Here is a 21,998-nt window from a genome sequence, read left to right on the forward strand (position 1 = left end):
TCAGACTATACATTTCCCCCTTTTCTCCCTCCCCCCTCCCTTCTTCTTTTTCTGTTTGTTCAAGCAAGCAGCAGAAAGTTCATTCTTCGTATTCTTTGTTCCCATATTTCTTCATTAAATCCGGCTTCTCTCATCCATTTCTCAAAGATTGACCATATCTTCATAATGTCTCTTAGGCTCATTCCACACATGCAGAATAATGCACTTTCAAACTGCTTTCAGTGCTCTTTGAAGCTGTGCAGAATAGCAAAATCTACTTGAAAACAGTTGTGAAAGTGGTTTTAAAACGCATTATTTTGCGTGTGCGGAAGAAGCCTTAGTTTGTCTTGCCATAACCTATTTTTGACATCATCTCAAAAATTTCTAACTGTATTTGTTCCTAAACATATTCCAACCATTTTGAGATTGTCCATTCCTATCTTTCCATCCCAATGCAATCACCATATGTGCAGCTCTAACCATAATTTTGTACATTGGTCCATAACTTCCATTCACCCTTTTATCTTCAATTAGACTTGCCATTAATAAATCATTGTTTAAATCAATTTTAATTTTTACTAATTTTTCAATATACTTCAAATTTTTCCCCCAAAACTTTTTTACCTCCTTACATTCAATCCACATGTGGGTGCAGTGGCGAAGCCACCAGGGGGAGTGCGCAACACACCGGGTGCACCAATTCTGGTCACGTGGGGGGCGGAAAAATCCCCCTGCCCCCCGCACCCCCCGTGCTCCCTCTGCGGAGTCTCTGTCCCTTTTCTGTGGCACCCCCACAGTGCCCCACAGTGCCCCCCACTTACTTTTAGGAATGGAACATCCCAGAGAAGAAGCCTGCCTGCGTTGCCTGGGTCTGATGGGAACTACATTTCCCAGGGGCTTCGTGAGGGGGGGGGAAGCCAGAATGTGCACCGGGCGCTCTTTGGCCTAGCTACGCCTCTGTGTGGGTGTAGTATGCTCCCAGTTCGCCACAGCGCCAACATCTTGGGCATAAACCCTTAATCATATAGGCTAGTGTATTGGGGTTCTATATCATTTGAAAATTATCTTTCTCTCCAGTTCTGCATATTTTTCTATCTTTATCTTATTCATGCTATCTATAATTTTTTCTATTTTTTCGCTATCAAAAAGTTCTTCCTTCTCCCATTTTTGTTTCAACGTTCTTGTCATAAATCCCTTATCTTCCATCATATAGTTATATACTGATCCCAATATCTTTCCTTGTGATTTTTCATGACTTTTCAGCCATTGTGCCATAATACATTCACCTTTTATTCTGTAATCTTTCCCAAATCCCTCTTAATACCAACCCATTCTCCTTCCCTCCCATTTCTATAACATTTTGTAATGGAATAACTTCTTTAACCAAATCAGCCACTTTCAGTATCCCTTTTTCCTTCATTTTTTTATAGCTTTCCGTCCCTCGTTTCCGACCATGCTTGCTATGCTTACTTTTTCTTGTTCTTTATTTCTTATCATTTCCCCTTCAATTTCTCCCCAAAAGCTTGGGAAATTCTTCAGCATCATGTATACCTGCTCCTCTAGATCTTGTGTCTCTGCTCTTCCACACTGCTGTCTTGCATATCTGCTCCTCCACAATTCCACACTGATATTATTTCCAGGTATTCAGAACAGCATGACTGTTACAGGTATTTCCTTCCTGACTTGCAAATGATTTTTTAAAATTATACTGGTTAGCTTGCAAAGGTTTTAAAGTAAAAGCATTTTCATTATTATTTTTTAGTGTCTTGTTAAGTCTCTACTGTTATTCTTCAGCTGCTGATATACTGGTAGAATTTTAACATCCCACTATAATTGCAAGCATTATTTTTCAAGTAGTATGTCACTTTACTATACAGCAGTTAGTGAGCATGATACCAGCCATAGATGTGGGTGAAACAGCCTGGAAAACTCACATAGCCAGTCTAAGAGGTTCCACATATATTACAAGTTAAGTCCTCTTAGAGACAATAACTGTCAATGTAAGATAGCATTACTGACTAATCATCTCATGAATAGGCAGAGAGGCAACCATTTTATATTTCATTATGAAAGGAAGAAGCATTTCCTTCTGTACTGTCAAGCTTACCAGTTAATATCTGCCTCTTAAGCCCTGCTCTCTGTGGCCCCACCTTCAGAGGAGAGGCAGATGATGACCAGAGACCAGGCACTGCCTGTGATGGTAACCTCACCTCTGGAATGCTCTCCCACTTAAGGTTCACCTAGTACCTACTTTACTTTCTTTTAGGCATCAGACAAAAACACGTCTTTTTATTCAAGTTTTTAATTTAGAAGTTTTATTTTAACAGCTTTTAATGGTCTGGTTCTGTTTTATGGGTAGTGTGTATCCTGTTTATGACCAATGGCTTATTCTTAACTTGTTATATTGTTCTAGTTGTAAACTACCTCAAGCAGGACTCCTAAATAAATAGAAATGTACATGTTATTAAATAAAAGCAGAAAGCAGAATCTCATAAAAATGTAGAAAGATAATAAAAGTACAACAGTTCCAAACATTCCTTCACTGATTGATGCCAGATATGAATCTAGCCAGAGTTCACAACTTTATGAGAGCTGCAAAATGAACACCTTTTTTCTCAAGATCATTTTAAGTCATGGCTGACTTATGGTGAACCCAGCAAGGGGCTTTCAAGATAAGAAGCAGAGGGGGTATGCCTTTGGCTTCCTCTGCAGAGCCTTCCTTGGAGGTCTTCCTTTCAAGTGCTGACCTTGCTTATCTTCTGAAATCTGACTAGATCTGGCTATACCAGGTTGTGTTCCCTCCCTCCCAGAGAATTGGTGCAGTTTAAAACATGTAGGCTTCTCTCTTTAAAATGATATGAATGTCTGGCATTAAGGTGACCAAATGGCAAAAAAGAACAACAGGGTTTCTTTTTGTTTAAATTCTTTGAGGAAAATAGAAACACCACAGAGGTACTTTTCTCATGTGATCACAGGAAAAGTACCCTAGACTAAATGTGGACTAGATTTCTAGCTCTTAAAAAAACAAACTCATCTTCTGGAAAATGGCCATTCTATCTAAAGCCCCATTGTGTAAATCCTTGTCGTGAATCTGCCTAGGCCTTAAAAAGCCATTCCATACAGTGAGTCAGTGGATTAAAATGTTAGTCTGTTTCTGCACAGCCCAATAACAGTACCCTAGGGACAGTAAAAACATCGTCCCTGGGGCACTGTCCGCACAGCAGGTGCTGCTGCACCACAGCAGCGCCATGCTCGTGCCACTCAAGCGGAATGAAGACGCCACTTTTGAACCTCGCTCAAGGGGACGAAGTTTTTCAAAAGCGGCATCTTCCTGCTGGCGTGGTGCGAGCTGCGCAGGAAGGAGAGGTGAGTAAACAGAACAAACCTGAGGTGGCTTTGTGCGGAGCCATCTCTCTGGTTCATTGCAGCTTCGGGGCCGCCAGCACGATATCATGCGAGTGGTCCCCAAGCCTCCATCGGCATAATTAATGCTGGTGGAGAGCCGTTTCTGCCACCATGCAGTAACAGCCTTAGACTTGGTTGTAGGCGGCACAAGTTAAAATTTGTTCAGCGATGCATTTCAATGGATGTAGGAATATTTTGTATCATTAGAAGTTATACATAAAGTAGAATTTCACCCTTACAGTGATATGATAAATGAAGATTTGAATAAGTCAATGCATATTAGCATAAAATAGTAAGGTCATTAAAATATGAGGTAGAGAAACATTTGTTACAAACCTTTGGCTGGTGCTCTTGTTTAAATACAATAATGAGATTCATACACACACACATAGTGCCATCAAGTCACAGGTAACTTATGGCACATCTTCAGGGCAAGTGGTACAGAGGTAGTTTGCCATTGCCTCCCTCCATGTCATGACCCTGGTATTCCTTGGAGACTGCCCATCCAAATACTAACCACGGCTAACCCTTGGAGCAGCAGTGACGTAGTGGTTAAGAGCAGGTGTACTCTAATCTGGAGGAACCGGGTTTGATTCCCCACTCTGCTGCCTGAGCTGTGGAGGCTTATATGGGGAATTCGGATTAGTCGGTACATTCCAACACACACCAGCTGGGTGACCTTAGGCTAGTCACAGTTCTTCTGAACTCTCTCAGCCCCACCTATCTCAAAGGGTGTTTGTTGTGAGGAGGGAAGGGTAAGGAGTTTGTAAGGCCCTCCTCCTCCTCCTCCTCCTCCTCCTCCTCCTCCTCCTCCTCCTCCTCCTCCTCCTCCTCCTCCTCCTCCTCGCTTTTGAGATTTCATGAGACCACACTAGCCTGGAACTGTCCAGATCAGGTCAATCAGGTTTGTATATAAACCTTATATATACATGATGTGATGGAATGTATTTTAAAAGGCTATTAGTCATTTTTGATGATGTTAACTGCAGCAGAAGACCACAACACATACCATTGTGACTTAGCATAGTCTTGAGCTCTCCCCATTCATCCTGTATGCAAGAGCCCTGTTGTGTTATTTAAACCATTCACACTTTATGCATGTAGAAATGGGTATGTACAGTCTATGCATCATACTGGCTAGCTGCAGTCCCAGTTATTAGTGCATACAGGCTGTTGTCTATTTCTACAGTGCACCCTACCTCTGAACTAAAGTGTGTCTTTGGTTCCCATAAATCAGGGGATTTTACCTGATCCCTTCTCTGCCTGTAGAGATTCAGTTTTCCTTCTCTGTTGTTCTTCTGTCTGTAGTAGGATAGAGGAGGGGAGAAAGTCCTGCTCCATGAATCAAAATGAAGATTTACTGTAGGGTTTCAGTCAATGTATATTGTATGATTGGATGAAAATGCTGCCAAAACCAGTGTTCAGATCATTTGAACAAATATGTGCACCTTTATGTGCAGGGAGTTTATTACAGCTGTTTGTCTGGAGGTGGGACTAGTATGCACAGTCCTGCTCTCTTATGTACGTAGAACGTATGTGCTTTGATCAATCTGAGTATGGCTACTGAAGTTAATGTGTCACTTCTGATCCTATTTTTATTCTAATTTGTAATCCTGGTCTTACTTTTGTCTGGGCACTGTATATTTTTTAACTTGCTCAATTTTTTTTAACATACAGGATTCTTAGCTAAGATGGACAACCAGATTACCTGATCCATCCTCTTGCCATCATCAAATTTTCTTTCAATCAGGAGAGTCAGGAGAGCTGTAAAGAATCCAAGTTTACAGATGTTACCAGTTTATGCAGGATGTGAAAGCATGGCAGATTGGATCCTTAACAATGTGAGCCAAGCCATGCTAGAAGAAAGCAATCTCCCCACCCCATTTCAATGTAGCTGAAATTTTGTCCCTGAAAAGAAATGGACTCTCCTTCACATAAAGATGGAAAAGCCAGTCCATGATAGACTCTGCTGCTGGGTGCACAGAACAGCATCTTAGCTTCAAATTCAGTGTAAAGAACTCTAAAAGTATCTTTCTAAAGTGAATGAATAGACAACATAATTGCAAATGAGATCCAATGTGGTAAAATGTCAATTGATTCACACTGGGACAAAATAATCCTCTCTTTTAATGTGTGTGGATGGAGTCAGAACTGATGGACTCTGAAAAGGAAAGAGATCTTCAGATCCTTGTAGCTCAAAGAAAATGTTAATTCAGTGTGCATTGTCAGAAAAACTCTTATATTTTATTCAGTTTTGGAAACTTTTTCAAAGATTATATTAAAAAGAGCTATAGAAAAGAAAAAGAGAGAGAGAAAGTATTCTGCTGCTTTCGTGTTCTTGGAAAGGTGCTCCATATATTATGGAATTTATCTTCCATTGCTTGGTAGGCAAATATGGCATAGGAAACATTTTGAAAATAAAACTGTTAGTGTCATAAAGCTTTCATATAAATGCACGATACATCTAGATTTGGATATGATCTGCATTTCTTTAAAAAGTATATCATAGAGTAGAAAGGGCAACCCAAATGTTCTATATGTTGGAAAATCTTTTAGGAAGAAAGGTCAAAGCATTTGGTGTATTGGTTTTAGAAAAAAGTGACCAAGGCCAGAGGCACAAGAAAATTTTATAAAATTGTGCATGGTGTACAAAAAGTGGATAATTGTATTTTTTCCTCCATCTCTCATAAAACCAGAACTAGGTTTAAAGTAATTCAGGATGGGTCAAAGCAAGCGCTTCTTCACATAACAGCTAACAGTGCAATCCATGGGAAGGAGGCAGTTTTGTGGTAGTGGGGGATGGCACCACTACAGCATAACTGTGCTGCCTCCAAAGTGGTTTCAGGTAGTCAAGGAAAATATCATAAATCCCTGCCTGCCATTAACCTCCCTATGTACCCCAATGGGCTCCACCACACTTTTACCTGGCAAAAGTCTATGATAGCCAAAGATGTATGTGTGTGTGTGTGTGGGGGGGAGGGGGGGGTTCCCAGGCTGAGAAGCCACAGGAAGGCAATGAAAGTTGGCTCCACTTTCAGGAACATCCTCAAATGTCCCCACCAGTGCCTGTGTAGGCTCCTGTGGTAGAGGAGCGCCAGAGCAGCAGCAGCTTACATAGTCAGGCACTGTGTAGCTCCCTGCCACCAGCATGAGTGCCCCTCCCGTTGGTGTATTTGCCTCTTGTGCCAGTGTACAAAGCACACACAGCAGCATGCAATCACACCACATCCATGACTCTTCACCCTCCCTTCATGGATTGCTCTTTAAGGAGCCTACTAAATTCATTGCCACAACATGGGACCAAAAGCTTATAAAAAGCAGTTAGACAAATTCATTTTTATGTTCTTATGTTCTTAGAGGTGTACAAATGGCTAGAAGCCTCAGCAGCTAAATGGAACCTTCGGTTCAGGGGTTCAGTGGCACCCGGCCCCTTGTTAGTACTTTTAGGGAGGCCCAAAAGTGAGTTATGACTTCTGGTTACCAAGGCTGTTGGTTAAGATGTACCTTTGTCAGGGTCTTTTAAAGAGAAAGCAATAGGGTTCACATATAGAGGGGTCATTATAAACATTAATAAATTGTACATCATTTCATTGTTTTGTAATGATCAGATCCTTATCAGTGAAAATATAATCCTGGGAGGATAATAATTTCAGTTGTCTGGGTAGCCCTTGAGTTGAGTAGGCACTTTAGAAGAGTTTGGATTTATATCCCCCCTTTCTCTCCTGCAGGAGACTCAAAGGGGCTTACAATCTCCTTGCCCTTCCCCCCTCACAACAAACACTTTGTGAGGTAGGTGGGGCTGAGAGAGCTCTGAGAAGTTGTGACTAGCTCAAGGTCACCCAGCTGGCGTGTGTGGGAGTGTAGAGGCTAATCTGAATTCCCCAGATAAGCCTCCACAGCTCAGGTGGCAGAGCTGGGAATCAAACCTGGTTCCTCCAGATTAGATATACAAGCTCTTAACATCCTATGCCACTGCTGCTCTACATCAGAAGAGTGACCCATCTTAACTATCCTTTTGGACTTACTCCTTTCCTCCTCCTCTCCAGAAAACTGCTGAGCAAAACTTTCCTTTCCCTCAACCCAACCCCCTGAAAGACTAATAGCTAGAAAGATACTGCAAGAATAGCACAATGGCTCCATCACCCAAGTAGGTTTTGGTCTTTCAGATTTCAAACCATAAAAGCATAATATGCTGCTGTGTTACATTATTTCAACTAAGTATGTTTTATTTTAAATCAATCACATAGCTATCCATTCCTTTCCAACAGAAAGAAAAATAATATTGACATAGTATACAGAGAGAAGGAAGAGGGGCCTCAAATGAGCATTCAGCCCCTGGCCTCAAATCTTAAAATAAAAAGGACCTTTGATCTGATTCAACAGGCCTCTTCTTGTATTCTGATGTGATCACAGCTTCTATATTCATCTTTTCTCACTGCATGCATGCTGAAGAATCATCAAAGAAGCTTAGATTATTTTAGGTTTTATTATTCTTTGTGAAGGGTGGAACTAACCAAACTTGAATGTGCAGTCTGATTACACTGCTCAAGCTAAACAAAGTTTTAACAGATTTATCAACAAAACTTGAAGGTCAAATGAGTTAAAGATCACAGAAGTTCTACTAATTTAGTCACAAGCACCCATAATTATCAAATTATCTTCCAAAACAGCAGCCTTATTGAATTGTCCATGGAAATCTAGTTCATCAGAGGGGAAAAAAGGAATCTCATTGAAACTCAAAGTTAAATTATACATTATTTTGGAGCCTAATGATTGGATCTGCTGACATTTTTTGAGTGTCCATGGAAGGAGAAGAACCTAATTTGCAATGCTATGGAGGATTTTAAATCTTTTTATTCATTACCATATAGCACATCCCTTAGACAGGGCTCCTGCTTCAAATGGCGAACCAATATCCTCTCATATGAACAACACCCCACAGGTCTAGGGGGTGGGTGGATCTTTAGTAGTGGGGGATTCGATTATTAGCAATACAGAGAGCCAGGTCTATGATAGGTGTTTCAACTTAATGGTGATTTGCTTGCCTGGTGTGAAGGTTACAGACATTGTGCAATGTCTGCATAGGTTGATAAATATAGCTACGAGGAGTCAGTGATTGTGGTGCATTTTGGTACAAAATTACATAGAGAAATGTAGTCTTGAATGAAAAATTTAAGTTACTAAGTAGAAAGTTAAAGGTCTGTCCCTGTCTACCCAGCCCTCTATCTATCTGTGGATGGTGGCAGAAACGATGTTTAATGTGTGCGTTTCATCAAGAATCTCAATGTGGAATAGAGCCTTGTGATAACCGGGCCCATTGACCCTCACCCTGCCCAGTGCTGATCTTCCCATCCCCACTCAGAATGTCATTGGGTTGCCACCAGAGCACTGTCAGCGAGAGGTACACATGGTGCACCTGAGATCAAGTACAGATGTTGGGCATGAATTGCACAGTTCTCCCATGAATGCAGGACAACTGGCACTGTGCAAAACAGGAATCCTCCATTACTTGGAAGTGTTTTCAGAGGGTATATTCACACTGAGCAGCAGTTGTGGTCATCTTCAGAGCTAGCTCTATGAGGAGCTCAGGGAGACACATTATGTTTAGGGAGCATAGGCAAAGATTACTAAAGGGGAAGGATTTGATATAACAGCACCTTGGTGTGCTCCTCCATCTCTTCCTCTTACACAACCTCTGACCTCTCCTCCTGTCTCTCCTTGGAAGGTCTGCTGGCTGGGCTGTGGAGAAAGCAAAGAAGAAGATGGTCATGCAGAGCTCCAGAGCCACAACACTGTTGTTGCCAAAGCTCACCCCAAAGGACACCTCAGGCTGAAGTCAAGGAAATCCAATAATGTTAATGGGCATTAGATTCAGAACAGACAGAGGGAAATACTTCTTCACACAATGCCTGATTAAAATGTAGAATTCACTGCTCGAGGATGTGGTGATGGCCACAGGAATAGATAGTTTTAAAAGGTGATTAGACAGATTCATAGAGGATAACCATATGAGTGACCACTAGACATCATGAATAAAAAGAACCTCTGCATTCAGAGGCAGTAAACTTCTGAATACCAGTAACACGAAGCAGCATCAGGGTGAAATCAGGGTGAAATCTTTATGCCCTGTTGATGGTACTCTGGAATAGCCAGTTGGCTACTATATGAGGCAGGATGCCAGACTATATGGACCAGTAGACTCTTGTTGATTTTTTTTTGGTACCTTTCCCCCTACCAAAACTGAAAGCATCTTTTGAGCAATGGCATAGGAGACAAGGGATTAACTCTCCCTTCCCACACACAATGGCCCTGATTCAACTCTAACTGCATGTCTTTCACATACACACATGCTACTATTCCTTTATGGCCTTAAATAATATTAATAAGAGTTTGGATTTATACCCTGCTTTTTCTCCTGTAAAGAGACTCAAGGTAGCTTACACACTTCTTTTTCTTCCTCACCTCACAACAGTCACCTTGTGAGGTAGGTGGAGCTGAGAGAATTCCAAAGAACTGTGACTAGTCCAAAGTCACCAGCAGGAATGTAGGTGTGTGGAAACAAATCTGCCACTCACGTGGAGGACTGGGGAATTAAACCCAGTTCTCCTGATTAGAGTCCACAGCTCTTAACCATTGCTCCACACTGGCTCAAATAAACAATTGGACGATCCAAGAATGGATTGTAAAATCATAAAAAACTGTACTCAATAGTCACAATTCACAATGGCCAGCAACCATTCTCTGCTACCACCAGTGGCGTAGCACCAAGGGGTGGTGGTGTGTGTACGACACACCAGGCGTGCGCCAGTGCGAGGGTATGGCGGAGATGTGGCAGGGGCGTTCCAGGGCAGGCAGGGGTATGGCAGGGGCACAGGGCACTTGCATGCCCCAGGGGCAATTCCCCCTCGCTACGGCTCTGGCTACCACTCAATATATACTATCCTTTCTATTTTAACTCTGAAATTACATAAACAGACAACATCATAGTAATGAGCTTACAGCCTGGGTCAGGCCATTCTGGGTCTCCAGTCCTTTATCAAGCGTAATGCATCCATCTTCTTCCCGTTCTTGAAAACTACTAACTGAATAATTACTTGTACCTGCCTAGACAAATATGGACCAAGTCTTCCATATTCATTTCAGTGTCCCAAGCAGGGTCTGTGCAAGCATCTTCATTATGGCTTGACTTTCTGGAATGACATCAGCAAGATCCTTGAAAAACCATCTCCATTAACTATGCTTTTCCACACTTTTGGAAACTGTTCAGAATATATTTACGTTGGTGATGCAGACTATGTCAACAATGCTATGCTAAATACACTGATATTTATAGCCTGAAGACATAAATATTAAATCAAGTCTCTTCTCGAAACATTTTAATATAATAATGCAAATTTTCTTTTAAGAATGCTGTACAAGATGGATTGATCGTGAATCAACACACCAACCCTGATTAGTCTCATTTTTGTTTTACGTTAATTATTTTGCTTTTCGTATCAGCTTCGTATATTCTTGGCCTTTTGCTTGGCACCACACTGACTTTGCTTATTTCCCTTATATTTGGCATCTGTAAACCCTTGTTTAGGATATAGCTGCATTGATATTTTCATTTAGGCAGCCATCCTCTAGGGGACCTATACATGTAACTATAGTTACTCTGTGTGACCAATTACTTTTTAAGAAATCATAAAGACCCAGGGAATGAAGTTTAAAACTATGTCTTTATCTTTTAGCTGCACCCTATGAAAATCAATGTTTTCTATTATTTCTGTTTGCAATAACAAAAGATACAGTAACATTGCAGCCTAATTTACACTTAAATGCAATGTTTTGTGGTCTGGCTGAATTGATTCTTCCTCTTCTCCATCCTGCCTCTATCTGACATACAAATATTTTCCTAAAATAAGGAAATTAAGTATTGTTCAGTGTTTGCATGCCACTACTCAAGAGAAGAAAAATTTGACTGTAGTAAATATATGGCTGAATTATAATTGCATGCATGTGCATGCTAATTTCCATTCCAGCAGTTGTGTAAATCTTTTTTGTGGTCTACAAACTCCACTCCACGTTTCGTTCAAGCCCAACATCTTCAGTGGTGTTGATAGCATCTGTTCTCTGAAGAAGGGAAAATGGTGTGTGTGTGTGTGTGTGTGAGAGAGAGAGGAGCCCATTCATGACTTTCCCACTGTCGACACTATCAAAGCCTTCTGTTAGTGAAGACTGCTATTAGATTCCAAGCCTTTATTCTGTTTTTAAAGCTGTTAAAGCAATACACTCAGTGAGCATAAGACATTCTTCTTTCAGTTTGCTTTGATATAGGTCATTTTTTCATGGTCAAAATATCCTGGGGTGAGCAAGGAAAATATCTCTGTGCAGCTGGGAATTCTGCATGGCTCCCGAAGCTGCACAGGATCTGCCCAGGTATTGCCCCATGATATTTACCTTAGCCAGGGATTTTCAAAAATTGCCAGTTTGGAGGTTCTTTTTAAAAATCCTGGTGTGACCCTGCTTGTTGTCTGTGCCATGCAAAAACCAGTCAGGAGCAGGACTGGTTTATTGTTCCCACCCAGCCACCTGATTGTCAAGCTGCCACTCAAAAACAGCAGCCAATCAGAGGGTGGGATACTGGACAAGCTCATAGGTGCTTCCAGCTGGCACTCAAAAGCAACAGCCAATCAGAACAATCACATTGTCTATTTTCCTCAGTACAAGCTTTATTTCAAATCAATTAGCAGACCTATTCACTGGTTTTCTTCCTCTGACAGCAATATCTTTTTTTGAACCATTAAAAACACAGACCAGTTTTTTCCATTCCTACAGCACATACAGAAAAACACTTATCGGGAGCAGACCAAGTTTATTTTCCCTGCCCAGCAGTCTAATCTCCCTGCCTGATATTCATTCAAGCTGTCACTCAAAACAACAGCAAATCAGAATGTGGAACACTGGGCATGCCCAGACATACTTCTGAAGTGAATACAAATATCTGGCTCGTGTGGAACAAACTGGAGCATTTCTAACTCTGCTCCTGGACAGAAGCGGAGAGCCATGCGTAGGCAGGAACCTGGATAAAATAGCCCAGGTATATATGATCCCGGCTCACCCCCGGCGTAATTGTGCTGTGCAAAAACGGCCATATAGAGGACACAGGAGGAGCAAGACCTGAAAAGGATAAACTAGAAATCCATGCATGGGTTTCTAATATGTGTGTACAAACATTTTCTGTGGGACTTTCCAGATAGATTTTATTTATTTATAATTTGATTTCTAGGCCACCCTTTCCTATATGGGTTCAGGGCAGCTTCCAGCAACACAATTCAATAGACATTTAAAACAATCAGATACGTAACTCATGGTGTCCTATGTACAATTTCTTATTTTGCAAATAAATAGTCCCTAATTAAGTACAGAAGTTTCTTACTTTTCCAGAGCTGTTCTCAGAACACAGTACTTTGTTTTCAAAACAGAACTGGACAAACAAGTATATGTAAAGTTCTATCCTAGAAGGATTTAGTTCTGAATAGGACTGCACTAGTATTCACCCACTCTCTCTCTTCCTGCTGCTACCATGTTCTCCGGCTGATGAAAATGAACAAAGGTCTCAGTAATGAAGGGGGCCCTAGGATGAAACCAGCTCAACTCATGTCTCTATCAGTTTTTCCTAGATAAAGCTAGGAAAGACAGCAGCAGCAAGTGAGTGGGTGGGTGGGGAATGGCTACACCCACTTCCTGAATGTATGATTGGTTGCTTTTCTTGTCTGTCAGTTTAATTGTGAAGTTTAGGTACATTAGCATATTTCTGGTCTGAAAAAAATATATAAAACAATTCCTTATCAACATTTTGGGTGTATATCCAAATATTCAGGGTGGGATTTGGGATTATCAGATTACTGATATCCAGCTCCCGAATCTTTTTGGAAAAAATTAAGTACCTGGGTACCAGTAATCCAAGAATTTTTTGAAAATATTTGTGATTACTCAGGAATATCCAGGGTTGGCATTTTAAGTTTCCCAGGACTGTTTTTCTTCCATTTTACAGGCTTCCCAGGCAACAGTAGTTGCTCCAGTGTGCTTCACTACTGGCTTCTTTGCCCAGGAGAAAAGCATGGATTCCGCCCCCGCCCCCACTCACACTAGAAACAATGAAGTATGATAATTGGAGGCACCTTGTTCAGAGGTCCATATAATTGAATGCTTTGATTCAAATAATTTGACATTCTTGTTACATTTTGAATATTTTTCATTGTTAAATAAAAATTGAACCCCCAGTCCTTGTCACAAGTCTAGGAGTTCTTCCAGATTTACGGAATTCTAAGCGGCAATAAATGAAAGACAAAAGAATTCCTGTAGCTACCCTTGCTTCCTTTTGCTATCAGTGGCAAGGTTATTAATGAAATAACAATTTGCCAAGGAGACCTTATCTTCCATGCTATTAGTCACTGATTTTTGGTCTGACAAACAGTCTTCTTGAGGAACCTCAGATAAATGATGAGTACCTTATTAAAATAGCTGTACCATTTCCAAGGGCATTTTTATGCATCTCATCTGAAAAGATGAAAAGATTAGCAAAATCTAGGCAGTTGGAAGCTGAAACCATGACATATAGAACTCTAAAAACATTGTCCTTGAAAGAACAATGATTTACAATGATTTACAATGAATATCAAGCAAAGCAATGTATATCATATGCTATTATATACCGGAATGTTCTTTTGCAAGAAGATGAAAAATCAGAGATTATTTAGAAACTAGATCTACGGCCCATTATGCACAAGGTATCTGTTATGCAGCAGGTGCAAGCGTCCATCGCAGCAAGATTTCTTGAATAGATATGTTTCCCCAAGCCCCACTTTCAATTTCCATTCTCACTGCACCAAAAGGCATCACTTTAAGCATGAGTTTAATTTTCTTCTCTGCCAGAGCAGGAGAGATTTGGCAGTGAGCACAGCTTTGCCCCAGACATCTTCTCTCCACCCATTACCAGCTCCTCCCATTCCCTAGTACTCCTGTGTACACCTCTCCCTTTCCCCCTTTTCAATTTTTTGTTATTTATTATATTGCAATACTGATACATCAATAATAACAGAGAATCACTGCAAAATCACTGTATTTTATTGCATTTGAAAACCTCCAAATGGTGGATTAGCCATTTTCCCTTGTGGTCTCACTTCCAGAGTAATTGCAGTTAACAACAGGCTGGGGAGGGGGATATCTGTAAGATAAATTATGCATGGTGGGCTGACCATTCAATAGCAAGTCTCTCTCTCCTCCCACGGCAGCAGCAGGAAGTGTATGTGTGGGGAGAGAGATATTAGTTCTAGAACATGGTTCCCTTTTCCAGCAAAGTGTGGCCAAGGAATTGTTTTGCCTCATTCTTTTTTTTGAAGGGGGAGATTATTTTTGGATAGGGACTACAAGATTGATATATCTGCAATCACAGGTATATTGATATAAGTGCAATTTAAATAGTTTTTACGAAGTCGTTTATCTTGCAGTGATTGGGTGTGATGAGATCTGTACCTTAAAACGGGAGTTGATGAGCAGAGGCCCTTTATGGCTTCAGGAAGCATACTGTGAAGCAGGCGTGAATGACTCCTCGTTTGTATCAAAGAAATGTGAGGAGACCACACTACAGCCCAATAGCTTAGCTACGAGCCCCAAGGTAAGCATTCCATGCATAACAGGCCTAAATCTCCTCTGAGTAAGTACCCTGAAGCACATTGTACAGTTCAAAGGCAACCCCTTTGCCTTGAGCACATTATGTTTCCAAATAGGAATTAGAAGAGAAAGGGGAAGTATTCTAAAAATCAGTGATAGCAGAATTAGTAAAGGAAAAGAAACTGAAACAATTGATTTTATATTTTACTTCTAGATCTGTTTAGGATCACATCCAGACAACGTTCAGGTATCTGAGTTGGATGCTGGCCCATTCTTTCCCTTTATTTTAAAAAAAAAGGAAGAATAGGGGAAGCCTTCATGGATATGTTCGTAGTGCTGTCAAATAATGGCTGACTTATGATGACCCCTGCAGGGGCTTTCAAGGCAAGTGAGGTGAAGAGATGAGTTGCCATTGCCTTCCTTGGTGGTTTCCCTTCCAAGTACTGACCATGCTTGGCTTCTGAGATCTAATAAAGTCAGGCTATAACATGCTGCCTTCTTTCCCTGAAGCCTCCATACCTGTATCCTAACAGGTGGAGCTCTGCTTCATAATGTTTAGGTAAGTGGTAATTAAAATGATAATGTACTAGCATTGATGATAATAGTTAGGCCTGATCTCTGCCTTTTTAGGCCATTAGTAGTTTAACAGGGATAGGTGGGTTGCTTAAGTTAGCTAGGGACAAGCAGAGAGCACCCTGAGACATGAGGTGTGTTGTAGGGCATGTCCAGATCAGACCATCACTGGTTTTTGGTGGGATAGGGCTTGTGAAGAAGCACTTTTGTTACTGACCAACAGCTCTTCACACCTGGTAGCTGCTTTATGGCATATCAGGGAAGGGGGCTGGGGCTAGGCACCTCTCAGCAGGAAATGTGGGGTAGGATAAATAAAGCCAGTGGCAGCCTCTGGTCAAGTTTGGAACCAAGGTGGATTTGCCAGAAAAAGAGTTGCCTAGCGCAGCCCAGTGTCAAACTATTAGCATAGTTTAATTGATGACATAGATCAGGTGATTAAACCTATGATGTTGTCTTGAGTCTTTGCGGGGGGTACTGGGAAAATTGGCTATTTCCTGTACAGCTGAACAGAATTCCAAAATTTTGAAAATTCCTGATTTTTTTTAAATCTCAATTTTAAATTTGAAGGGTCCCAATCCTGAATCAGAATGTTAGTTCTGGTGCACATCCCAAAAAATTATACAGTGCAAGCACTTGTTTTAAAAACACGCAACTGCTGTAAATCGTTACTGTGCTCATCTGTACATTTTGAGTTTCACTCTGAAAATCACAAAGTATACTTCTGGTAATTCACAGCATTTCGCCCACCTTTCACACTATCCCTCTGTGCATATTTCTATTGAAATATCTTTTTATGTATCTGATTGAGAGGGCTTCTGTTTCAATAAACTAGTATTTCAAATGCTCACAAGACTCTTAGCTTGTTTTGAAACTGTACTTGTAACATTCACCTTAGCTGGAATTACTCCTAAACATGCATACAGTTGGGCTGAAATAAATTATTCTGATCATATTGTCATTGTATAACCGCATGTTCTGTCAGTCTGTCAATTTTTCCAACTGCAGTCACTAAGACAATATTCATTATTCTTACCTCTACACATGACACACCATGATGGATTACTACACTGATGTTCATACCTTCATTGTATCAAAGGAAAAATATTTTGTCTTCTATCTGTCACAACTCTTTCTCTAACATGTACATGATCACCATATGAGCCTACCTTTATCATCAGTGACAACTCAATAGTCTGATTTATCTGCACTGTCACAATGAACCATATTTTTCCTATATTCTATGTTCTTCCTTATGCATTGTCAGTTCTTCTTGGACTTTATTTTATGGCTATCAAGTACACTTAGTTCATGCTTCCTAACACACCCGCGAAATCCACTACAAATTTTACTTAAAATTTGCTGTTTCTAAGCAAAACAGACTTCCCCCCCCAGAAATGCAAGCGTTTTTATCAACCAAAGTAATGTTATTGAAGAAAAACAGATTGATTCATCATTTCTCTTAAATTGATCTATGATAACTTGTTTTCTTGAAGTATATGAATAAATTGTGATATAATTTGTACTAATCCCTTTTCCAGCTCTTCGTTTCTGCCAGGTGGAAGTGATGCTAGATTGTTTCAACAAAAATACTGGATACACTTGATAAAAAATTATCAACATACGCAATAAAAAAGAAAAATGCCCTGTCTCTTTAGTGGACGCATGTGTGTATATGTGTTACGTGCTTTCAAGTTGTTTCTGACTTATGGCAACCCTATGAATTAATGGTCTCCCAAGTGTCCTATGGTTAGCAGCCTTACTTGGATCTTGCAAACTGAGCACTGTGGCAACATTTATTGAGTCAATCTATTTCATGTTGGTTCTTCCTCTTTTCCTGTTGCCTTCAACCTTCCTAGCATTATCGTCTTTTCCCATAATATGACCAAATTACAATACCCTCAGTTTTCATTTTAGCTTCTAGGGTAATTCAGGCTTGATTTGAACCAGAAATCAATTATTTGTCTTTTTGATGGTCCATGGTATTCATAAAACTCTCCTCTAACACCACTTTTCAAATGAATCTTCTTTTTTTCCTGTCTGCTTTCTTCACTGTCCAACTTTCACACCCATCTATATCTATAAATGTGAAATACCACTGACTGGCTCACTGACTCATCAAAAGAACTCAAAAACCACCGAACCTACAAAGTTGAAACTTGGCACACCGGTTCATTATGTACTCCAGGTGCTCACCAAGAAAGAATTTTTCAAAATATTTAATTTTACTCGAGTTATTACACATTTACTGTTTTCACTGCTCATCTCTGGCCATCTGCATGAACATTCTAAGGGCAGACCAACCGCTCAGTCCACAGACATGCTGCACGAACATTCTAAGGGTGACAGTTAAACACTACCAGCTTCATATCTTTCACCAAGGTGCACCAAATACACTCTAACACTGCCCTCCACAACGTATGTGAACCTATCCCTTCTGCTGAAACTGCTACAGGGAGAAGTGGAATTAAACACAGAAAGCGCTTTACACACTGCATTATAAAAAGACAACTACAGGAAGCTGCTGCAAAATATGCGAAAACAAACCCATCATCAGTCCACAGACAGGCTGTGAGGAAATATACTGCATGTCACTCCAAAGTTCACAAACAGGCTGCAAAGAAGTATGCTGAATGTCACCCCAACGTTAACAGACAGGCTGTGAAAAAGTACTCCTCCACCCACCCTCACATTAACAACACCGCTACAGCCAAATACTAACAACATACATTACAAACCACACTATCATCTTGGATTACAAAATATTTGTCGGGTTTTGCATATGGACATCAGATTTATTACTGTGGAGACAAGTTTACTGCTCTCGGCCTCCGATTACCCTGTGCTTGGTGTCGTGCTCTGAAGTGGCAGGATGAGTCCCCAGGAATGTGCTGCAGTGGTGGTACAGTCCAGTTCCCTGCCCTTCAACCCTACCCTGAACCTCTTCACAGCCTTCTCACTCATCTGCATCCAATGACAGAACACTTCCTTCCTGCATCCTGAAAATACAATGGCTGCTTCCACACGTCTTTAGGAGCCCACCAGGTGAAAGAGAGCAAGAACACATTGCATTATAAAAGACAACTACAGGAAGCTGCTGCAAAATATGCGAAACCCATCTTCTTCTGATTTCTTGATTGTAGTTTCTTTTGGGTTCATGACCAAGCCAAGAAGTAGAAAATCTTTAAAAATTTAAATTTCTTCATTGTCAACCTTAAACTTATAGAATTCCTCACTAATCATTACTGTTGTCTTCTTGATGTTCAGCTGTAACCTGCTTTGGCGCTTCCTGCTTTAACCTTCATCAGTAATCATTTCAGGTTTTCACTATTTTCCGCTAGTAATGTGGTGTCACCTGCATAATGTTAATGTTCCTTCCACCAATTTTCACTTTACCTTCATGTAAATCTGATCCAGCTTTCCTTGTGATATATTCTGCATATAGACTGAAAGGACAGGGAGATAAAATACATTGTAATCTGACACTTTTACAAACTGGAAACTATTGTGCCTCTCTGAATTCTGCTGTAACAGTAGCCTCTTATCCAAAGTACAGGTTGTACATCAAAACAATCAAATTCTGTTTCACATTCATTTTTTAAAAACCAACCGTAGTTTTGCATGATCAATTCAATCAAAAGTTTTGCTCTAATCTGTGAAACACAAGCTGATTTTTTTTTAAGTTCTATCATATGTTCCAGTAACCAATGTAAATTTGCAATATGATATTTTATGAATCCATCTTGAACATCTGGCATTTCTCTTTCCACATATGGTAGCAGCCTTTGTTGTAAGATTTTGAGCATTGCTTTATTTGCATGGGAAATGAATGCAATGGTCTAATGGTTGTTGCAGTCTCTGTCTCCTTTTATCCTTAGCTGTAACATAGATTGAGCCTTTCCAGTCTGTGGGTCATTTTTTGTTTTCCATATTTGTTGTATATTCTTCTAAAGATTTTGATAGACTCCAGTTGTTGTGGGTTTTCCGGGTTGTGTGGCTGTGGTAGATCTTGTTACTAATGTTTCACCTGCATCTGTGGCTGGCATCTTCAGAGGTGTATCACAGAGAGAAGTCTGTTACACACTGTGCCCAGTGAGAAGGGAATGTTTAGTGGCCCATATTGCCCATATCTCAGGGTGGGGAACTAATCAGTAAGCGTTTGGGTGGAATTTGCTATGCAAAGGTGTGGTTGAGTGCATTGTAATGTGGGTGGAGTTTTCAGTCCATTTACATTCATATTCACTTTTGCATTCCCTGCAGCAGCAACAGTATTAGTGAATGCAAATCCTGTGTCTGGGTGGAGTCCATTGTCCTTGAACCTAGCATGCCCTTGACCTTTGATTCTGGTGTTTTTAAGTACTGGTAGCCAAGTTTTGTCAATTCTCTGAGTCTCTTCCTTTTTGTTGAAGTTGTCTTGGTGTTTGTGGATTTCAATTGCCTCCCTGTGTAGTCTGACATAGTAACTGTCCAAGTTGTCCAGAATTTCAGTGTTTTCAAATAAAATGTTATGTCCAGTTTTGTTTAGAGCATGTATTGCTACTGCAGATTTTTTAGGATGGTTAAGCCAACAGTGTCTTTCATGCTTTTTAATATGAGTCTGAATGCTGCATTTTGTAGTTCCCATGTAGACCTTCCCACAGCTTTAGGGTATGCGATAGACTCCTGCAGAAGTGAGGGGGTCTCTCTTGTCCTGAATGTAGCATCTGCTATATTTTTATGGTAAGTTTGAAGATTGTTTGTAGGTTATGTTTTTTCATCAGATTTCCTATTGGATCTGTGATTCCCTTGATGCATGGTAGAAATATTTTTCCTCTGGTGGGCTGTTTCTCCTCAGTCCTCTGGGTTTCTCTTGGTCTTAAAGCTCTTCTGATCTCTGTTGTGGAAAAGCCATTGGCCTGCAGAGCCCAGTCCAGATGATTGATTTCATCAGGGAGGAGGTGAGGTTCACAGATTCATTTTGCATGATCTGTCAAAGTTTTGATTATACCCCCTTTTTGTTGTGAGTGGTGGTTGGTGTTTTTATGTAGATACTGGTCTGTGTGTACTGGTTTTCTGCCTCTGAAGCCCAGACAGGCTTTTGAGACAGTGGGGAAGAGCGGAGCTGAGCAAACCCTTGCTGCCCAAAAAACGCTGGGAAAATGTGGCATTTTTCAGGGTCCACTTTTGGGCTTCCTCAAATTGCTGCAGATTTTTTTTTTTTGGGGGGGGGGAATATACCAGAAAAATAAGTCAATACAGCTTTTTCAGGTTTATTTGGGGTTCAGCTTTTTCTGGGTGAATAGCCTTTCTGAGTTTGTCATCTCTAGAACACACCTTGTAATTTCCTCACTGAAAATGTCCTAATTCAGTCCACTTCAGTTCACTCAGTGCTGGGATTGCAATGTTTAAATGACCCATTTCTTGTTTTATAATTCCCAGCTTACCTTGATTGATATTTCATATGTTTCATGGTTCTATCATATATATTTAACAGCTTTGGACTTTAGCATCCATTCACATCAATAATTGAGCATCCTTTAAGCTCTATGCAAGTTCTGTCATTAAGAATAGCGATACTTGTACTTGTTCTCTGCTCTTCCCCAGTAGCTGATAGAGTGTTATCTAACCTGGGGTGCCCATTTCCAGCACTAAAACGTTTTCATTTTGGATTGTGTCATTATAGGGTTTCCAAGGTATGAGATGATCAGAAGTGCTTTGATATTGCCTTCTTCTAATTGCCATTCTGTATGATAGATCTTCACCAGTATCACTTTTATTATTGCTGCTGCTCAATAGCTACCCTTCAAAGATTGCTCCACCCCACTCCCCACTGGAACCTTCTTTTCACTTCTATTGATGTGACTTCCTGTAGGGGGCAGAGGTGTTGTAGTCTGGGTAATTCAATTGCAACCATTCTGCCTTGAGTGACTCTGATAGGACCTTAGCCAATTGACAGAGTCTAAACTCTATATAGAATTGTTATTAGTTTCACTGACAAACACAACCCCCCTTAAGGTGTGTGTTCAAGAGGGAAGAATGAGTCATTGAAGCTTTTAATAGCATGGAGTATTAAGTCTCTATTAAAAGGACAACACATTTTCTTCAGGCAGTTGGGAACTCTAATTAAGTTCTATTTGGACTTAATCTACCACACACATACAAACACACACCCATTTAATACATATGATACATACAGAGATTTCTAGATTTTAAACGGTTGTTCAGCAGGTAGAAATTCAATAAAGTCAATAGTAGGTTAAGTTTTATTTATAGTGCAGTTCTATAGCTTTTGAGAAGGAAAATCATTGAGTCCCTGTGCATATTATGGTCTCCATGGGACAAGTAATAGTATGTAAGCATATATTTAAGTATTGCACATGTTTTGCTACAGCTGCTGGTTCAAGTCA

The sequence above is a fragment of the Sphaerodactylus townsendi genome, linkage group LG03 (assembly GCF_021028975.2).
Source record: "Sphaerodactylus townsendi isolate TG3544 linkage group LG03, MPM_Stown_v2.3, whole genome shotgun sequence".
Classification (NCBI taxonomy): domain Eukaryota; kingdom Metazoa; phylum Chordata; class Lepidosauria; order Squamata; family Sphaerodactylidae; genus Sphaerodactylus; species Sphaerodactylus townsendi.